Genomic DNA, 21,877 nt, shown 5'->3' on the forward strand with positions numbered 1-21,877 from the left:
GAGTCCCCGTTATTCTGGGGCAAACGTCTCCCGGTCATTATGGGGCGAACATGTCCTGGTTATTGTGGGGCGCACCAGTCCTGGTTATTGTGGGGCAAACGAAGCCCGGTTATTGTGGGGTGAACGCGTCCGGGTTTTTTTGGGACAAATGAGTCCCGGTTATTGTGTGGTGAACGAGTCCCGTTTGTTGTGGGATGAACGAGTCCCGGTTATTGTGGGGCGAATGAGTCCCATTTGTTGTGGGGCGAACGAGTCCCAGTTATTGTGGGCCGAATGAGTCCCCGTTATTGTGGGGCGAATGAACCCCGGTTGTTGTGGGGCAAATGAGTCCCGGTTATTGTGGGACGAAAGTGTCCCTGTTATTGTGGGACGAATGAGTCCCAATTATTGTGGGGTGAATGAGTCCTGGTTATTGTGGGACGAATGAGTCCCGCTTATTGTGGGGCGAACGACTCCTGGTTATTGTGGGACGAACGAGTCCCGGTTATTGTGGGGCGACCGAATCCCAGTTATTGTTGGGCGAACGAGTCCCGGTTATTGTTGGGTGAATGAGTCCCAGTTCTTGTGAGGTGAATGAGTCCCGGTAATTGTGGGGCGAACGAGTCCCGTTTGTTGTGGGGCGAACAAGTCCCGTTTGTTGTGGGGCGAATGAGTCCCGGTTATTGTGGGACGAACGAGTCCTGGTTATTGTGGGACGAACGAGTCCCTGTTATTGTTGGGTGAACGAGTCCTGGTTATTGTGGGGCGAATGACTCCCGGTTATTGTGGGGCAAACGAGTCCCGGTTATTCTGGGGCGAACGTCTCCCGGTTATTGTGGGGCGCACCAGTTCCGGTTATTGTGGGGCAAATGATTCCCGGTTATTGTGGGGCAAACGAGTCCCGGTTCCTGTTTGGCAAACAAATCCCTGTTACTGTGGGACGAACGAGTTCCCGTTATTGTGGAATGAATGAGTTCCCGTTATTGTGGGACGAACGATTCCCGGTTCTTGCGGGGCGAACGTCTCCCGGTTATTGTGGGGTGAACGAGTCCCGGTTATTGTGGGGTGAACGAGTCCCAGTTATTGTAGCATTAACGAGTCCCGGTTATTGTGGGGCAAACGATTCCCAGTTATTTTGGGGCGAACGTCTCCCGGTTATTGCGGGGCGCACCAGTCCCGGTTATTGTGGGGTGAACGAGTCCCAGTTATTGTGGGGTGAACGAGTCCGGGTTATTTTGGGACAAATGAGTCCCGGTTATTTTGGGGTGAACGATACCCGGTTATTGTGGGGCGAACGTCTCCCGGTTATTGTGGGGCGAATGATTCCCGGTTATTGTGGGGTGAACGAGTCCCGGTTATTGTGGGACTAATGAGTCCCGGTTATTGTGGGGCGAACGATTCCCGGTTATTGTGGGGTGAACGAGTCCCGGTTATTGTTGGATTAATGAGGCCCGGTTATTGTGGGGCGAACTGTTCCCGGTTATTGTGGGGCGAACGTCTCCCGGTTATTGTGGGGCGCACCAGTCCCAGTTATTGTGGGGTGAATGAGTCCCGGTTATTGTGGGGTGAACGCGTCCGGGTTATTTTGGGACAAATGAGTCTCGGTTATTGTGGGGCGAACGACTCCCGGTTATTGTGAACAAACGAGTCCCGGTTATTGTGGGACGAACGTGTTCCCGTTATTGTGGGGTGAACGAGTCCCGGTTATTGTGGGACTAATGAGTCCCGGTTATTGTGGGGCGAACGATTCCCGGTTATTGTGTGGCGAACGTCTCCCGGTTATTGTGGGGCGCACCAGTCCCGGTAATTGTGGGGCGAACGAGTCCCGGTTATTGTGGGGTGAACGCGTCCGGGTTATTTTGGGACAAATGAGTCCCGGTTATTGTGGGACGAACGAGTTCCCGTTATTGTGGGGTGAACGAGTCCCGGTTCTTGTGGAGCGAATGAGTCCCGGTTATTGTTGGGCGAACGAGTCCCGGTTATTGTGGGCCGAACGATTCCCGGTTATTGTGTGGCGAGCGTCTCCCGGTTATTGTGGGGCGAACGAGTCCCGGTTATTGTTGGGCGAACGAGTCACGGTTATTGTGGGGCGAATGAGTCCCGGTTATTGTGGGGCGAACGTTTCCCGGTTATTGTGGGACGAACGAGTTCCAGTTGTTGTGGGGCAAACGAGTCCCGGTTGTTGTGGGGTGAACGAGTCCCGGTTATTGTGGGGCGAACGAGTCCCGGTTATTGTGGGCCGAACGAGTCCTGGTTATTGTGGTGCGAACGTCTCCCGGTTATTGTGGGACGAACGAGTCCCGGTTGTTGTGGGGAAAACGAGTCCCAGTTGTTGTGGGGCAAACGAGTCCCGGTTATTGCGGGGCAAACGAGTCCCGGTGATTGTAGGGCGAACGAGTCCCGGTGATTGAGGGCGAACGAGTCCCGGTTATTGTGGGGCGAACGAGTCCCGGTTATTGTGGGGCGAACGAGTCCCGGTTATTGTGGGGCGAACGAGTCCCGTTTATTGTGGGGCGAACGAGTCCCGGTTATTGTGAGGCGAACGAGTCCCGGTTATTCTGGGGCGAACGAGTCCCGGTTATTGTGGGGCGAACGAGTCCCGGTTATTGTGGGGCGAACGAGTCCCGGTGATTGTGGGCGAATGAGTCCCGTTTATTGTAGGTTGAACGTGTCCCGGTTATTGCGGGGTGAACGCGTCCCGGTGATTGAGGGGTGAACTTGTCCCGGTAACTGTGGGGCGAACCAGTCCTGGTGATTGAGGGGTGAACGAGTCCCAGGAGCTCGGTGGAACTGGGTCCCTGTTTTAGTGTGTGGGGGGCGCGGTGTGGGGGTGTGTCTGTTGGTATGGCCGAAAAGGCCGAATTCTAGTTCATTGAAGAATGGGGGAGGTGAAGGAACCATTTCCCTTCACCTCTTCACCTCGCCAGGATGCATAGAAAACTGCTCAGCAAAATGAAACAACAAGGTTGGCAGCCGAGTGACCCGCCGTTACGGTCCAAGGATTGGTGGAGATCTCAGGCCAAAGATAAAACTGACAAAGCTACAGTACTCCTTCTGAGTCTGTATCTGCAACAAACTAAAATAATATAGAAAAAGAAAGGAATTGATCTAAGTTTCAAGAGCTGTTTGTGCTGTGGAGAGAGAGAGAAGGGGGGTTCCCCTAGGGGGTTAATGAGCAGCAGCAGAGAAAATGTGAGCTTCAGTCAGTTTGATTGTCCCGATAGGTGGAACCTCCAAGATCCCTTTATCCCCCCCACCCTCCCCCCCCACACTGCTACTCGAAGCTTCGTTTAGAGTTAAGTTCAATGTTATAGGAATATGATTACGCACCTTTACCTATGTGTTTGTTTGCACGCAAGGAAGCATTTGTATCTGGGCTTTAATATCTTTTCGTCCCTAAATTGTCATTTGTGTGTGTAGTTCAGCACTTTAGAGTCAAAAGCCCTATATTAGTTAAAAGGAAAAGTATACTCACACATTCTAAAGTTTTCAGTATAAGGTTTGAGTTGAGATTTCTGGCAGAAATCTCAACTTGAAGGTAGTGTAAAGATAAAAAAAGGGCTTGCCTTTGTTTGAGATGAACCAACCCTTGTACCACCCCCTTGCAAACTAGTAGGGAATAACCCTCATCATCAGCTTCCAAGCTGAGTGGGATTGATACAGACGAGTTGGTATTCTAAATTTCTGAGGGGAAAAAAATTACCTGAAAGTGATAAGGATTACAGGAAAACCAAAAGACATAAACACACGATCTAGGTGGTTCCAATGGATAAAAAGGGGTTTCTTTTGAAGAGATGAATTAAATATTAAAGGAAATCAGCATTCCAAAAGCACTGTAATTTGAATTTGGGACAATCTTGAGATGTAAAGTGCAGTGTAATTTAACTGGTTACTTTGAATAACGAGGATGCTATCCAAAGATAAAGAATGTATCAATGAACATATGAGAATTCTAATCTGGATATTTGCTCTCTCTCTCTGTCCACACTCCCCTCGCTCTCTGTCTGTCCAGACTGCCCTCTCTCTCTCTCTTTCTCTCTCTGTCCATACTCCCCTCTCTCTTTCTGTCCAGACTGCCCTCTCTCTCTCTCTCTCTCTGTCCATACTCCCCTCTCTCTCTCTGTCCAGACTGCCCCCTCTCTCTCTCTCTCTCTCTCTGTCCACACTCCCCTCTCTCTCTCTCTCTCTGTCCGGACTGCCACCCCTCTGTCTTCCTGTCCACACTCCCTTTCTCTCTCTGTCCGGACTGCCCGATCTCTCTCTCACCCTCTCTCTGTCCACGCTGCCCTCTCTCTCTCTCTGTCCAGACTGCCACCCCTCTCTCTCTCCCTGTCCACACTCCCCTTCTCTCTCTGTCCGGACTGCCCTATCTCTCACTCTCTCTCTGACCGCGCTCCCCTCTCTCGCTCTCTGTCCAGACTGCCCTCTTGCTCTCTCTGTCCCGATTGTCCACTCTCTCTCTCTGTCCACACTCCCCTCTCTCTCTCTCTCTGTCCACACTCCCCTCTCTCTCCCTCTCTGTCCATATTCCCCTCTCTCTCTGTCCATATTCCCCTCTTTCTCTGTCCATACTCCCCTCTCTCTCTCTGTCCAGGCCGCCCTCTCTCTCTGTCCGCACTCCCCTCTCTCTCCCTCTCTCTGCCCACAAACCCTACTCTCTCTCTGTCCAGACTACCCTCCCACTGTCCAGACTGCCCTCTCTCTCCACACACTCCCCTCTCTCTCGCTCTCTCTCTGTCCACACTGCTCTTTCTCTCTCTCTGTCCACACTCCTCTTTCTTTCTCTCTGTCTGTCCACACTTTCCTCTCTCTCTGTCCAGACTGCCCTCTCTCTCTCCACACTCCCCTCTCTCTCTGTCTGTCCAGACTGCATGTCTCGCTCTCTCAGTCCACAATCCCCTCTCTCTCTCTCTGTCCAGACTGCTCTCTCTCTCTCTCTCTCTGTCCACACCCACCCCTCTCTCTCTCTGTCCACACACCCCTCTCTCTCTCTCTCTGTCCAGACTGCCCTCTCTCTCTGTCCAGACTGCCACCCCTCTCTCTCTCACTGTCCACACTCCTTTTCTCTCTCTGTCCGGACTGCCCTATCTCTCTCTCTCACTCTCTCTCTGTCCCCGCTCCCCTCTCCCTCTCTCTCTCCACACTCCCCTCTCTATCTCTCTGTCTGTCCAGACTGCCCTCTCTCTCCCTGTCCAGACTGCCCTCTCTCTCCCTGTCCAGACTGCCCTCTCTTTCCCTGTCCAGACTGCCCTCTCTTTCCCTGTCCAGACTGCCCTCTCTCTCTGTCCAGACTGCCCTCTCCCTCTCTCTCTGTCCACACTCCCCTCTCTCTCCACACTCCCCTCTCTCTCTCTCTTTGTCCACACACCCCTCTCTCTCTCTCTCTCTCTCTCTCTGTCCACATTCCTCTCTCTCTCTCTCTCTCTCTCTCTCTCTCCCAGTAATACAGCAGAGGTTACTGATGTGATAACTGGCCTGAAAGGGTTGCGTTTGACATTGTCAGCTGGAAGTGAAAAAAACTGTGGTTTCTGAGCAGTGCCCTTCCCCTTCTGCTATTTTAGAATGTGCGAAACTTCCCTGAAGTTTGTGTGAGAATAGTCACCAACACAGATCATCAGAGCCAACCCCCTCCTGTATCTGGAGAGGCCTCTCTAACCCTCTCTCTCTCTCACACACACTCCTGTATCTGGAGAGGTCTCTCTAACCATCTCACTCTCACACCCTCCTGTATCTGGGGAGGCCTCTCTAACCCTCCCACTCTCACACCCTCCTGTATCTGGGGAAGCCTCTCTAACCCTCCCACTCTCACACACTCCTGTATCGGGGGAGGTCTCCCTAATCCGCTCTCTCTCTCTCTCTCTCTCACTCTCCTGTATCTGAAGAGGTCTCTCTAATCGCTTCTCTCTCTCACACACTCCTGTATCTGGGGAGTTCTCTCTAACCCCGTCTCTCTCACACTCCTGTATCTGGGGAGGTCTCTCTAACCCCCTCTCTCTCTCTCTCTCTCTCTCTCACACACCCTCCTGTATCTGGGGAGGTCTCTTTAAATGCCTCTCTCTCACGCTCCTGTATCTAGAGAGCTCTCTAACCCCCTCTCACTCTCTCACACTCCTGTATCTGGGGTGGTCTCTCTAACCTTCTCTCTCTCACACACTCCTGTACCTGGGGAGGTCTCTCTAACCCTCTCTCTCTCTCTCACACACCCTCCTGTATCTGGGGAGGTCTCTCTAAACCCCTCTCTCACTCGCACACCCTCCTGTATCTGGGGAGGTCTCCTTAAACCCCCCTCTCTCACGCTCCTGTATCTGGAGAGGTCTCTCACACACTCCTGTATCTGAGGTGGTCTCTCTAACCCTCTCTCTCTCTCACACTACTGTATCTGGAGAGGTCTCTCTAACCCCCTCTCCGTCTCACACTCCTGTATCTGGGGAGGTCTCTCTAACCCTCTCCCTCTCCCTCTTACTCCTGTATCTGGGGAGGTTTCTCTAATCCCCTCTCTCTCTCACACACACACTCCTGTATCTGGGGTGGTCTCTCTAACCCCCTCTCTCTCACACTCCTGAATCAGGGGAGGTCTCTCTAACCCTCTCTTTCTCTCACACACTCCTGTATCTGGAGTGGTCTCCCTAACCCCCTCTCTCTCACACTCCTGTATCTGGGGATGTCTCTCTAACCCCCTCTCTCTCTCTCACACTCCTGTATGTGGGGTGGTCTCTCTAACCTACTCTCTCTCACACACTCCTGTATCTGGGAAGGTCTCTCTAACCCTCTCTCTCTCACTCACACTCCTGTATCTGGGGTGGTCTCTCTAACCCTCTCTCTCTCTCACACTCCTGTATCTGGAGAGGTCTCTCTTACCCCCTCTTTCTCTCTCACACCCTCCTGTATCTGGGGAGGTCTCCTTAAACCCCCCTCTCTCACGCTCCTGTATCTGGAGATGTCTCTCTCACACTCCTGTATCTGGAGAGGTCTCGCTAACCCCCTCTCTCTCTCACACACTCCTGTATCTGGGGTGGTCTCTCTAAACCCCTCTCCTCTCTCACACTCCTGCATCTGGGGAGGTCTCTCTAACCCCCTCTCTCTCTCTCACACTCCTGTATCTGGGGAGGTCTCTCTAACCCCCCCTCTCTCTCTCACACTCCTGTATCTGGGGACATTTAGAAAAGTTTCAAGTAGCCTTTGTGATCTCAGGATTGGAATGTTGAAATATTGAACTATATAGTGAATGTCGGAGGGTCAGTGTTGAGGGAGCGCCGCACTGTCGGAGGGTCAGCGCTTAGGGAGCGCCGCACTGTCGGAGGGTCAGCGCTTAGGGAGCGCCGCACTGTCGGAGGGTCAGCGCTGAGGGAGCGGCGCACTGTCAGAGGGTCAGCGCTGAGGGAGCAGCACATTGTCGGAGGGTCAGCGCTGAGGGAGCGCCGCATTGTCGGAGGGTCAGTGCTGATGGGGCGCCGCACTGTCGGAGGGTCAGCGCTGAGCGAACACCACATGGTCAGTCGTGAGGCTTGCGGATAAACCCCTGGTTCTTTTTCGTGCAGATGAAGAACCTCTGGCCTGCTTTCCCTCTTGATGTTGGTGGCAGAAGTCCCCGAACCCAGGAAAGGCACAGTCACAAGGAAGGTCTGACCATCCCCTAGCGCGGACTGGCCATTCCCACTGTCGAGACCCGCCCTCCCTCTCTCCAGACTGCCCTCACTCTCTCTCTTTCTCTCTCTCTCTCTTTCCAGACTCCCCTCACTCACTCTCTCTCTGTCCAGACGGCCCTCTCTCTCTCTCTGTCCACACTCCCCTCGCTCTCTCTCTGTCCACACTCCCCTCTCTCTCTCTCTGTCCACACTCCCCTCACTCTCTCTCTGTCCACCCTCCCCTCTCTCTCTCTCTGTCCACACTCCCCTCGCTCTCTCTCTCTGTCCACACTCCCCTCGCTCTCTCTCTGTCCACACTCCCCTTGCCCTCTCTCTGTCCAGACTGCCCTCCCTTTCTCTCTCTCTCCCTGTCCACACTCCCCTCTCTCTCCCTGTCCACACTCCCCTCTCTCTCTCCCTGTCCACACTCCACTCTCTCTCTCTCCCTCTCTCTCTGTCCACACTCCCTTCTCTCTCTCTCCCTTTCCACACTCCCCTCTCTCTCTCTCCCTCTCTCTCTGTCCATACTCCCTTCCCTCTCTATGTGTGTCCATACTCCCCTCTCTCTCTCTGTCCATACTCCTCTCTCTCTCTGTCCAGACTGCCCTCTCTCTCTCTCCTCTCCCTCTCTGTCCACACTACCCTTTCGCTCCCTCTCTCTGCCCACACTCCCCACTCCCTCTCTGTCCAGACTACCCTCTCTGTCCAGACTGCCCTCTCTCTCTCTCTCCACACACTCCCCTCTCTCTCTCTGTCCAGACTGCCCTCTCTCTCTCTCTCCACACACTCCCCTCTCTCTCTTTGCACACTCCTCTTTCTCTCTCTCTCTCCACACTCCCCTCTCTCTCTCTCTCTCTCTCTGTCCACACTCCCCCCTCCCTCTCTGTCCAGACTGCCCTCTCTCTCCACACACTCCCCTCTCTCTCTTTGCACACTCCCCTTTCTCTCTCTCTGTCCACACTCCTCTTTCTTTCTCTCTCTCTCTGTCCACACTCCCCTCTCTCTCTCTCCAGACTGCCCTCTCTCTCTCCACACTCCCTTCTCTCTCTCTCTCTCTCTCTCTCTCCAGACTGCCCTTTCTTTCTCTCTCTCTCCCTGTCCACGCTCCCCTCTCTCTCCCTGTCCACACTCCCCTCTCTCTCTCCCTGTCCACACTCCCCTCTCTCTCTCTCCCTCTCTCTCTGTCCACACTCCCTTCTCTCTCTCTCCCTCTCTCTCTGTCCACACTCCCTTCTCTCTGTGTGTGTGTCCATACTCCCCTCTCTCTCTCTGTCCATACTCCCTTCTCTCTCTCTGTCCATACTTCTCTCTCTCTCTCTCTCTCTCTCTGTCCAGACTGCCCTCTCTCTCTCTCCTCTCCCTCTCTGTCCACACTACCCTTTCGCTCCCTCTCTCTGCCCACACTCCCCACTCCCTCTCTGTCCAGACTACCCTCTCTGTCCAGACTGCCCTCTCTCTCTCTCTCCACACACTCCCCTCTCTCTCTCTGTCCAGACTGCCCTCTCTCTCTCTCTCCACACACTCCCCTCTCTCTCTTTGCACACTCCTCTTTCTCTCTCTCTCTCTACACTCCCCTCTCTCTCTCTCTCTCTCTGTCCACACTCCCCCCCTCTCTCTCTCCAGACTGCCCTCTCTCTCTCTCCACAATCCCCCCTCTCTCTCTTTCTCTCTCTCTCTTCCAGTTATACAGCAGAGGTTACTGATGTGCCTGAAAGGGTTGCGTTTGACACTGACAGCCGGAAGTGCCAAAAGCTGTGGTTTCTGAGCAGTGCCCTTCCCCTTCTGCTATTTTAGAATGTGTGAAAGTCCCTGAAGTTTGTGTGAGAATTGTCACCAACACAGATCATCAGAGCCAACCCCCTCCTGTATCTGGAGAGGTCTCTCTAACCCTCTCTCTCTCACTCCTGTATCTGGGGAGGTCTCTCTAACCCTCCCTCTCTCACACTCCTGTATCTGGGGAGGTCTCTCTAACCCCCTGTCTCTCTCTCTCACACCCTCCTGTATCTGGAGAGGTCTCTCTAACCCCCTCTCTCTCACACTCCTGTATCTGGGGAGGTCTCTCTAACCCCCTCTCTCTCTCTCTCACACACCCTCCTGTATCTGGGGAGGTCTCTCTAACCCCCCCTCTCTCTCTCTCACACTCCTGTATCTGGGGAGGTCTCTCTAACCCCCTCTTTCTCTCGCACCATCCTGAATCTGGAATGGTCTCTCTAACCCCCTCTCTCTCACACTCCTGTATCTGGGGAGGTCTCTCTAACCCCCTCTCTCTCACACTCCTGTATCTGGGGAAGTCTCTCTAACCCCTTCTCTCTCACACTCCTGTATCTCTGGAGGTCTCTCTCACCCCCTCCTTCACACACTCCTGTAACTGGGGAGGTATCTCTAAACCCCTCTCTTCACACTCCTGTATCTGGAGAGGTCTCTCTAACCCCCTCTCTCTCTCTCACACTCCTGTATCTGGGGACATTTAGAAAAGTTTCAAGTAGCCTTTGTGATCTCAGGATTGGAATATTGAAATATTGAACTATATAGTGAATGTCGGAGGGTCAGTGCTGAGGGGGCGCCGCACTGTCGAAGGGTCAGTGCTGAGGGGGCGCCGCACTGTCGGAGGGTCAGTGCTGAGGGAGCGCTGCACTGTCGGAGGGTCAGTAATGAGGAAGAGCTGCACTGTTGGAGGGTCAGTGCTGAGGGAGCTCCGCACTGTCGGAGGGTCAGTGCTGAGGGAGTGCCACAGTGTCAGAGTTAATCCCAGTGTCCTGAGGCCAAAATTTATCCCTCACCCAACATCACAAAATAAGGCGCTCGGCCATCACTGTCACGTTGCCATTTTTGGGATCTTGCTGTGCGTAAAATGGAAGCCACCTTTCCGACGATGCAGCAGTGAGCGCAATTCACAAGCGCAACCCCCAGCCCGTCCGCTCCAATCGGATCAGGGCTGATTTCCCTCAACTCCAAACCCCCCCAACCTTAATCCAATGTCCATCGAGCCCCGACAGCCCGCCGGGGTGGAAGGTTCCGGAGAATCAGGAAGATGAGGCATCCGGGTGAGTGGGCCTTTAAATCAAAGGTTCGAGAACGCAGACCGATCCCAAAATTCAGGTTTTTAATCGGACAATCAACGACTGAACATCAGACCATCAGGCAGTATTGGACAGATACAGCATCAGATAATTCCACATTCTCAACAATTTACATTGGTATAGCACCTTTAAAAAATATATAACATCCCAAGAGGCTTCACAGGAACGAGTATAAAAGAGGTCAGTTTTTAAGGAGTGTCTTAAAGGGGGAGAGAGAGGGGGTGGAGAGGGCGAGGGAGGGAATTCCAGAGCTTAGAGCCTCCTCCCAGGCAGCTAAAGTCATGGCCGCCAATGGCGGAGCGATGGGAATCGGGGGATGCTCGAGAGGCTGGGATTGGAGGAGCACAGAGACCATGGAGGGTCGTAGGAGGTTACAGAGATAGGGAGGGATTGTCCAGACTGGTGGAGGGTACAGAGATAGGGAGGGTTGTAGGTGCTGGAGGAGGTTACAGAGATAGGGAGGGTTGTAGGTGCTGGAGGAGGTTACAGAGATAGGGAGGGTTGAGGGTGCTGGAGGAGGTTACAGAGATAGGGAAATTTGTAGGTGCTGGAGGAGGTTACAGAGATAGGGAGGGGGAGTGAGGGCCATGGAGGGATTTGAAAATGAGGGTGTGAATTTGAAAATGGAGGCGTTGCCGGACCAGGAGCCAGTGTGGGTCAGCGACCACAGGGGGTGACGGGTCTATAGGACTCGGTCCGAGTTCGGACACGGGGGCAGCAGAATTTGGGGCGAGCGGAAGTTTACGGAGGGTCGAATGTGGGAAAGCAGCCGGACAGCGGCTGGAATAGTTGAGTCCAGAGGGAATGAAGGGGTGGACGAGGGCTTCTGCGGCCGATGAGCTGAGACGGGGGACAGAGTCGTGTGATGTTATGGAGGGGGAGATAGCTGGTCTTAGCGGCCTGGCAGATATGAGGCCGGAAGCTCATCTCGAGGTCGAATGTGACCCCGAGGCTGTGAACAGTTTGGTTCGGTCTCAGACATTTACCAGGGGGAGGGATGGGACTCGGGAGCTGGGGGATCGGGAGTCTGGAGCGGGAGAGGGATGGGGGTCGGGAGTGGGGAGCGGGATGGGGATCGGGAGTGGGGAGCTGGATGGGGGTCGGGAGTGGGGAGAGGGATGGGGGTCGGGAGTGGGGAGAGGGATGGGGGTCGGGAGTGGGGAGAGGGATGGGGGTTGGGAGCGGGGAAAGGGATGGGGGTCGGGAGCGGGAGAGGGATGGGGGTCGGGAGTGGGGAGAGGGATGGGGGTCGGGAGTGGGGAGAGGGATGGGGGTAGGGAGAGGGATGGGGGTCGGGAGTGGGGAGAGGGATGGGGGTCGGGAGTGGGGAGAGGGATGGGGGTCGGGAGCGGGAGAGGGATGGGGGTCAGGAGTGGGGAGAGGAATGGGGGTCGGGAGTGGGAGAGGGATGAGGGTCGGGAGTGGGGAGAGGGATGAGGGTCGGGAGTAGGGAGAGGGATGAAGGTCGGGAGTGGGGAGAGGGATGGGTGTCGGGAGTGGGGAGAGGGGTGGGGGTCGGGAGTGGGGAGAGGGATGGGGGTCGGGAGCGGGAGAGGGATAGGGGTCGGGAGTGGGGAGAGGGGTGGGGGTCGGGAGTGGGGAGAGGGATGGGGGTCGGGAGCGGGGGAGGGATGGGGGTCGGGAGCGGGAGAGGTATGGGGATCGGGGATTCCGGAGAGGGGCGGTGGGCGGGGGGCGGGTTGGGGGTTATCAGCTCCAATCGATCAGGGTCTCCTCGGGAGGCTGGTCCGAGACCCCCTGTGCCCTCCTCAGCTGCCACTCCCTCCGCGCCTGCTCCACCTCGGCTCCGTAGCGCCAGTGGAGACTCAGGAAGTCGTCGGGGGGGTTGGGGGCCTGGGGCTGGGGCTGGGGCCGGTGGTCTCGGGCCACCCGCTCAGAGGACCAGGGCCCGGGCCAGCGGCGGGAGGGCCACCCGCCAGGGGGAGGCGCTGCCCCCAGGCACCGGCCCTTGGCCTCCCGCGATGTTGCTGGGGAGACGGCGGTGATGGCGGTGATGGTGAAGGTGTCGCCCCGCCCGGGGGTCCTGTGGAGCCCGTCGTACTGGGCCTGCAGGTCGCGCACCAGGCCGCGCAGGTAGGCCAGGCTGGCACAGGAGAGGGCGCGGACCCAGGCCTCCTGCTCCTCGGGCCCCTCAGCCACCAGCTCGTACTGGCGCCCGCCCGCAGCCCGCCCGCCGCCCAGCGAGAAGGCCCAGCCCCCGCCTCCCCCGGCCACCGGTGGGCACAGCTCCACCCCGCAGCCCTCCAGCAGCACCAGCCCCTGCGGCACCGCCTCGCCCGGCCGCTCGAAGTAGAAGAGCAGGTTGCCCCGCAGCACGAACCAGCGGCGCTGGTACGAGGGCTTCAGCTGCCCCTTCATCAGCAGGAAGCCCTGGCGGTCCGCGGGCCACGGGCACAGCGCATAGGCGGCCACCGCCCGGGAGTTCAGCTTCATCGGCGGCGGCTGGGGGGTACGGTCTCCCGCTCTCCGGGGAGGGACCTGGGGGATAAACGGGGTGGAGAGAGAGAGACAGAGAGTCAGGGAGACAGAGAGAGACAGGGAGAGAGAGACAGAGATAGAGACAGAGAGAGTCAGGGAGACAGAGAGAGAGACAGAGAGAGAGAGACACAGATAGAGACAGAGAGAGAGAGACACAGAGACAGAGAGAGAGAGACAGAGAGAGAGAGACACAGATAGAAACAGGGAAAGGGAGAGAGACAGAGAGAGACACACAGGTAGAGACAGAGAGAGTCAGGGAGACAGAGAAAGAGACAAAGAGAGAGAGACACAGAGACAGGGAGAGAGACAGAGAGAGACAGAGAGAGTCAGGGAGACAGAGAGAGACAGGAGAGAGAGACAGAGATAGAGACAGAGAGAGTAAGGGAGACAGAGAGAGAGACAGAGAGAGAGAGACACAGAGACAGGGAGAGAGAGAGGAGAGAGACACACAGAGACAGGGAGAGAGAGAGAGAGACACACACAGAGACAGGGAGAGAGAGAGAGAGAGAGTGAGAGACACAGATAGAGACAGGGAGAGAGAGAGAGACAGAGATATACACACAGATAGAGACAGAGAGAGAGAGACAGAGAGAGAGAGACACAGATAGAGACAGGGAGAGTAGGGAGACAGAGAGAGACAGAGAGAGAGAGACACAGAGACAGGGAGTGAGAGAGAGAGACAGAGAGAGAAAGACACAGATAGAGACAGGGAGAGAGAGAGAGACAGAGAGATAGACACACAGATAGAGACAGAGAGAGAGAGAGACAGAGAGAGAGACACACAGATAGAGACAGAGAGAGACAGGGAGACAGAGAGAGAGACACACAGATAGAGACAGGGAGAGAGAGAGAGAGAGAGACCGGGAGAGAGAGAGACAGAGAGAGAAAAACAGAGAGAGAGAGAGCAAGAGAGACAGAGAGAGAGGGAGAGAGAGAGAGAGAGCAAGAGAGACAGAGAGAGAGGGAGGGAGAGAGAGAAAACAGGGAGACACAGAGAGAGAGGGAGACAGAGAGAGACACAGAGAGAGAGAGAGACACACAGAGAGGGAGAGAGAGACAGAGAGACAGAGAGAGACACAGAGAGAGGGAGACGGAGAGAGGGAGACAGAGACAGGGAGACAGAGACAGGGAGACGGAGACAGAGACAGGGAGACAGAGAGAGACAGGGAGGGAGAGAGAGAGACACGGGGGGAGAGAGAGAGACAGGGAGAGAGAGAGACGGAGAGAGAGAGACAGGGAGAGAGAGACAGAAGGAGTGAGAGACACAAAGAGATGATAGAGCCAGAGAGAAAGAGAGAGAGAGACACAGAGAGAGACATGGGGAGAAAGCGAGAGAGAGAGAGACATGGAGAGAGGGAGAGAAAGACGGAGAGAGGGAGAGACGGAGGTACAGAGAGAGACAGAGGGAGACAGAGACAGAGAGTGGTGGAGAGAGAGAGAAACGGAGAGGGAAAGAGAGACAGTCAGAAAGGGAGAGCGAGAGAGATGGAGAGAGAGAGTTGGGGAGAGAGAGAGAGAGAGAGAGACGGAGAGATGGAGGGAGGAAGGGACAGAGGGAGAGAGAGAGACAGAGAGAGGTGGAGAGCGAGAGAGAGACACAGATAGAGACAGAGAGAGGGAGAGAGAGATAGAGACAGGGAGAGAGAGGGAGACAGAGAGATAGGGGGAGAGAGAGACAGAGGGAGAGAGAGACAGGGGGAGAGAGAGACAGGGGGAGAGAGAGACAGAGAGAGAAAAACAGAGAGAGAGAGACAGAGAAAGAGAGACGGGGAGAGAGAGAGACAGGGAGAGAGAGAGAGAGACAGGGAGAGAGAGAGAGAATGACAGGGAAAGAGAGAGAGACAGGGAGAGAGAGAGAGAGAGAGGGAGGGAGAGAGAGATACAGGGAGACAGAGAGAGACAGGGAGAGAAGTGGGAGTCAGAGAAAGACGGAGAGAGAGAGAGAGAGAGAGGGAGAGAGAAAGGGAGACAGGGAGAGAGAGAGAGAGACAGGGAAAGAGGGAGAGACAGGGAGCGAGAGACACAGGGAGAGAGAGAGACAGGGAGAGAGAGAGAGATAGGGAGAGAGAGAGGGAGATAGAGAGAGAAAGGGAGACAGAGAGAGAGAGGGAGACAGAGAGACACAGAGAGAGATAGAGAGACAGAGAGAGAGAGAGACACAGAGAGACAGGGGGAGAGAGAGAGAGAGAGAGGGGGAGAGAGAGACAGGGAGAGGGAGAGACAGGGAGAGAGAGGGAGAGAGAGAGAGAGCGACAGAGGGAGTGAGATGCACAAAGAGATGATAGAGCCAGAGAGAAACAGAGAGAGACATGGGGAGAAAGAGAGAGACATGGAGAGAGGGAGAGCAAGACGGAGAGAGGGAGAGACGGAGGTACAGAGAGAGACGGAGGGAGACAGAGACAGAGAGTGGTGGAGAGAGAGAGTCAGAGAGGGAAAGAGAGACAGACGGAAAGGGAGAGAGAGAGAGATGGAGAAGGAGAGTTGGAGAGAGAGAGAGACGGAGAGATGGAGGGAGGAAGGGAGGGCGAGATGACGGGAGGAAGGGACAGAAGGAGAGACAGAGAGAGGTGGACAGTTAGAGATGGAGAGCGAGCAACAGGGGTAAGAGGGAGAGTCAGAGAGAGAAAGACAGAGAAAAAGAGAGAGCGAGGCAGACAAAGAGAAGCGAAGAGAGAGGGAGAGACATGGAGAGAGAGGCAGGGGCAGAGGAGCAGAGGGACAGAGGGGGACGGAGGGAGAGAGAAGGGGAGGGAAAGAGAGAGGAGGAAAGAGAGGGGGAGGGAAAGGAGAGAGGGGGAAGGGAGAGAGAGGGGAGGTAAGATTGGTAGTTAATCACAGTGAATTAATTTGATTGTGGCTACCCACCCACCCACCATCTCTCACTGTCTCTGTCTCCATCTCCCTCTCTGTCTCTCTCCCTGTCTCTCTCTCTCTGTCCCTGTCTCTCTCTGTCCCTCTGTCTCTCTCTCTCCCTCTCTCTCTCACTTTCTCTCTCTCACTCTCTCCCTGTCTTTCACTCTCTCTCTCTTTCTATCTTGCTGTGTCTCTCCCTTTCTCCCTCTCTCCCTTTCTCTCTCTCTCTCTCTCCCTTTCTCTCTCTCTGTATCTCTCCCTCTCTCTCTCCCTCTCTGTCTCTGTCTCTCTCCCTGTCTCTCTCTGTCTCTCTCCCTCTCTCTCTCGTTGTCTCTCCCATTCTCTTTGTCTCTCTCTCACTCTCTCTGTCTCTTTCTCTCCCTGTCTCTCTCCCTTTCTCTTTCTCTCTCTCTCTCGCTGTCTCTCTCTCTCTCTCTCTGTGTATATATATATAGATATATATATATATTCTCACCTGTCTCCCCTGGTTTCTCTCTCTGTCTCACCGCGATGTCCTCACCCCGGAACTTGCTCCTCACCCGGGCTTTAATCTGAATTCACTCCGACGCGGAAGTTTCATCCCCGTTTCTGGGAACAAAGTTGGAGCAGTGGCCGCCAGGTCCTAAAGCCAGTCGTCACATTGTAATGACGTAGTAATAAAAAGTAGTAATAGAGTGATACAGGCTAAATACAGGAACACAGAATGATATAGAGAGACACAGAGTAATATAGAGTGGCAAAGAGTGAGATAGAGAGACACAGAGTAATACGGAGGGACACAGGTTAATACAGAGTAATATAGAGTGAAACAGAGTGAGATAGATGGACATGGAGTGATATAGAGGGACACAGGATAATATAGAGTGGCACAGAGTGAGATAGAGGGATATGGAGTAATATAGAGGGACACAGAGTTATATCGAATGACACCGAGCTATATTGAGTGGCACAGAGTGAGATAGAGGGACATGGAGTAATGCAGAAGGACACAGAGTCATATAGAGGAACAGAGAGTTCTCTGTTCAAGAATGTTATTGGGCTATGGTGAGGGACCGGACGTTGAGATTAATTTATGAATTGACACACAGCTATTGGGAGATCACGGGACAATGGGATTAGTTTGTGAATTGATACAGGGCTATGGGAGGTAGCAGAGCAGTGCAATGGATACGCATTTTATCATTGTTGAGAATAATTAATAACATTTTTTCCGACTGTAGTGTGTTTATATCGGCGGCAATTAATGGTTTCTCTGTCAATTTCCTGTTTTGCTGAACAGTGAGTAACCATGGAAACCGTTGACCGCCACTATCAGTAGCAGGCAGATTTCCTGAGCAGCCTCTCTGTATTTCTCAAAACTCCCAGTATCAGAAAGGAAGCGATTAATCATTCTATATCAATCCTAGACATTTAACGGCCACATTGTGCATTATAACAGTGGATCAGAAAAGAACAAAACTGTTTCATCAAATTGCTGAAGTGGACGATGTGAATTGATAATATAATAAAGACATGTGTGGGATTATACTGAACCTGCAGCGTTCCACTGTCTCCAATGTATTCCAAAATACTGCATCTCGCACAATCTGACATTTCATTTCCTAAATCATTGCTGCCCGGTCTAGTTCACTGCCTTTGCTCGGCATGGGTTTACTCTGCGGTGGGGGAGAACAAAGTGCATCAGGTAATAGTTTTGCCCAGCACATTCTTTCTGACTGATACTGTCGCACTGACATTCGTCGAAGAACAAAGATGGACCTGTCTAAGTTTCGAGTTTAATCATAACATCCAATGCAACCCAATCAGCAGGGGATAGAAACACCTCCGAAACATCTGAGATATTGCGAGAATCATCATCATCGTCATTATTATCATCTTATTATTGTTAGCATTATGATTATCAATAAGATTGTCTATAATAATTATTATTAACAAAATGAAAATCATCATCATTATTATCATTAAAGTTATTATTATCTTTATCGCTACCTTATCATTAATATAATCATTGTTATTATTATTCTTGTTATATTTCCCATTATTAACATTATTATCATGGTCATTCTCATTGACAATATAATTAATATTATGATTACCATCATCATCATCATTATTGTTAAAGTTAAAATTGTCATTACCATTCTTGTTATGTTTCATATTATTGTGCACATGACCAGCTCGGGCCAGAACACGGAAACACCTGCCGTGAACAAGAAACTGTAACTTCACCGATGCTGCGATAAGTTGTTAAGCATTACAGAACAACATTTCACAATTATCGACTGTAAAATTGTGACCATTTTTCACCGCGCTGACATGTGCGAGAAATTATTTTATTTTTACCGTGTTCCTTGTATTCCGCAGTCATCAATTATTTACGTTCGCCCCGCTTGAGATCACTGGTTGGAGAAATGGCCCAACATTTGCCTGGTGAAAGTAAGCCTCACTTTGCTGGCACCTGCCGGCGCCGGATTGTTATTACAGTTCATAAACAGGTTGGTGCGCCTCTGGCGGGCGGAATGGTTGTTGCCCAATACATTCTCCAATCACGCAGGAGGAACAGGTAAATTCATGAAGCCCGGGAAACTCGGGGCGCTTTTTCAAGCGCCCTCCGTAAGTTGCGCTTGGCCAGACAAAAAAATGGAAAGCAAGGTGGAATTTGATAAGAAGAAGCGGTATGACACAGTCTTACATACGATTTAAAACAGTGAAATAGGCCAATTGGGTAAACAGCTCTAAGCTGCTGTTTATGATTCCCATAAAGCTCTTCGACTTTACTTCATCTCACTGTTTCAACAGATCCTCTATTCCTTTCTCGCTCAAGTAACTATTTATACTCCCTTTAAGGACACCCCCTTCTATTCGTCTCAATTACATCTTGTGGCAACACGTTTCACACTGTTATCAGTCTCTGACTATCTGTTTCTCCTGAATACTCTATAGGACTTGAAAGTGGCTGTATAATGATTTAGGCCTTCGTTTTGAACAGTTTACTTGACCAACAATAGGAATAATATCTTTACATCTACTCTTTCTAATTTTAAACTTACAGTCAGGGCAGTTCACCTTAGTCTCCTCATGAAAGCAAAGTTTCAGAGCGTTTGCATACTTATTGTAAGATAACGATCCAAAAATAAACCTGAGAGTTTTATCAATTGTTTTCAGTCACTGTTCGAGAATGAAAATTAAATACAAGTGTTGCTGAATAAGAGGCTTGCTTTCGAAGTTGTCCGTCTTGCCCTCCTCAGGATGACTGCACCAGTTAAAAATTCTTTCGAGTTATCAACAGTCACAGATTGCAACTCTTTCGAGTACAATCACAGTTCTTGGTTTCCTGGAGTGGGACATGAACCCACAACCCTCTGATTCAAAGGCGAGGGTGCTGCACCAGTTAAACCAGCAGTAAATACACTTACAAGTTAACTTGCATGAGAAGAGATTGCTGATTGGTTAGGAAGTATGCTCTGATTGCTAGAGCAGTTGCCATGGGTGATACAGCAGAGAAAAGTTAACTGTTAACTGCCAAGCTTCTTGTTTCACATTCAAACCAGGCAGGTCGACTCTGATTGTTAAGGCATCGGATTGGGGAATGAACCTGGGAATCGCGGTCCCCCAAGCTTATTGATTGTTTGGAAATGGCGTTATTCGTACACATGCTACTTCAGTCTGCAAAGGACAGGGCCTGTGTGTGAATATATGTGAATTCAAACATTCGTCACTGAGCCAGACTGTGAACCCGACTGACAATCTTAAATTGGTTTTCAGTGCAATTCTTAGCACAATCAGGATTGGTTAGCAAGTGCTGTTCAATCGCGGAATCACATATAATGTTGGACAGGATGTTCTGTGTTTTGCAAGCTCGGGCTAGCTGGGTATAGTCAGTACTTTGCCTGCTGCAACAATCCGAAGGAACAGGCTGTTTGATACGAACCTACAATCATTGGGAAGTACTACCTACATACCTGGCTTAAACAGGCACTGAAATTAATAGTCTTATAGTGTCTATAGTGATTTATCAACCTACCAATCTACTATTTATCTCTATTGTCTATCTCTATATCTGTCTGTCTGTTTCTTTGCTTCTTTATTGATGTAATGCTAAATGTTATCTTGATAAGTAGGGCCAGCCCAAACTGGCAGTGACCCTGTTGAACTGCTCCTGTTCACAACCAAGGCAATCGTGCTGATTAAGCTCTTGTCAGCTCCGAATGTAAAAGTGCAGAACTAAGACTGTGTATACTGCACATATAACCAGTCAGCGTTGGGCCTGTCAGCACAGAAGGTAGCACTGCTGAACTGAACCAATGCACAGTGAATTTAAGTGTGTACGTTCAACTGCGGCTGTCAAAACTGAAATTACATTTACTTAACTGTAGCTGTCCACAGCAGGTATAACCCTGCTGAAATTCCCTATTCCAAGCTGAAATAACTTTTGCTGAAGACGATCTTTTCTCGTTGAAATTACCAGCCCAATGTATATATTGAATATAACTGAACTAATCTGACCTCGCCCTGGCTATAATGAATACAGTCTTACTGAATTGTACCTGCGCACCCTGAACTTATCCATTCTGAAGTCGGCCTGTCCACTGCCCTCCGTCGCCTGGATTGACCATCCCACCGAAGTCAATGGGCTTTTGACGGGCTCGCCGTAGTTTTCGACCCCGCCCCGCTGAGACGGGGACGTAAAATTCCGCCCAATATAACCAGCTTGTCAAAATTGAACGTAACCACGCTGAACTGAGGATGTTTTCAGAAAGATATAACTTTTTTGTAACGTTATTTTGAATTGATTTTAAAGTAGATTAAGAGTGGGGTCTGAGTCTTTCTATGCGTGTCTGTCCGTGTGTGTTGGACTTAATTGAATTGGAGGCAGCTGGATGGAAGTCCTTGATGTAAGAAGAGAAGCTGGGTTTGAAATGCTAAATCGGTGAACATGGGTGAAGTTGCAGAATGTGAGTTGTAAAGGGAACATTTGCATTTTAAAATAAACTGGAGTAGCTTGAATTCAAAAGAGGGAGTGAAAGATGTCACCTAGCCAGCAGAAGTTAAGAAACAGTGTGTTTTTTTTCCCCATGGATTACTGGTAAAGTTAGCACTACGATACATTTTGATTATTAGAGAGGTAATCCCCAAGACATAGTGAAACAATGGGAATTTGCATTCAAAGGGGAAAATATGTATAAAGGAGAGAAAGCGGTGTGTAAGGGAAGGCATTCTAAGATCTAACAAGCGTGAAAAGCCTCCAGGCTCTAAGCCTCAATTTGCTGTCTGCACAAACTGAAGTGAAGGAACTCACTTTGTATTCGACTGTTCAGGGCACAGTTTGCCTGGGTCTTTAAAAAGCTATGTGTTTAAGTGTTAATGAAGGTATAACTGGGAGCTAGATTAATTAGGGGAGCTAGGAGCTATTATGTTAGTAATTTGTAGACCTATGTATGTGCTTTAAATTATTTCTTTTATTAATAAATGTTTAATTTCGTTTTGTGAAAACCCTTTAAGCCTCGATGCAAGTTCCACAGAATGATTTTTTTTGTTCGTTTTAAAGCAGCAAGATTTTAAGTGATGCAGCGCGGGGCTCGAAATCTACGACACTGAAATTAAGTGTCTCATGATCTATCGACAGAGCTAATCGGGGATGTGAGAAATAAACCTTCATATCCTGACACATATGAAGACAAACGTTGTTTTCCACCTGGAGCCTCAGCTTGTTCTGAATTTCAAAGTGTGGAAGGTAATCGACCTACAAAAGCCCCAAGGTTGCAATGCATTCCTCTCAATCATCAATAACATCGTTCACATCTTCCACATCTCAGCTGCACCTCCTTCCAAACATTTCAA

General features: G+C 51.7%; 1 pseudogene across 1 annotated transcript; it reads right to left on the reverse strand.

Moving 5' to 3' along the window:
* Positions 1–12,376: 12,376 nt before the first annotated feature.
* Positions 12,377–18,436, reverse strand: LOC144697633 (sesquipedalian-1-like; annotated as a pseudogene). The gene is made up of 4 exons (XR_013580410.1): positions 18,380–18,436; positions 17,570–17,691; positions 16,512–16,658; positions 12,377–13,183 (listed from the first exon to the last, which is right to left on the reverse strand). The product of XR_013580410.1 is annotated as a sesquipedalian-1-like (transcript).
* Between the last annotated feature and the right edge of the window lie 3,441 nt (positions 18,437–21,877).

Source organism: Cetorhinus maximus, chromosome 23 (assembly GCF_964194155.1).
Source record: "Cetorhinus maximus chromosome 23, sCetMax3.hap1.1, whole genome shotgun sequence".
Lineage (NCBI taxonomy): Eukaryota > Metazoa > Chordata > Chondrichthyes > Lamniformes > Cetorhinidae > Cetorhinus > Cetorhinus maximus.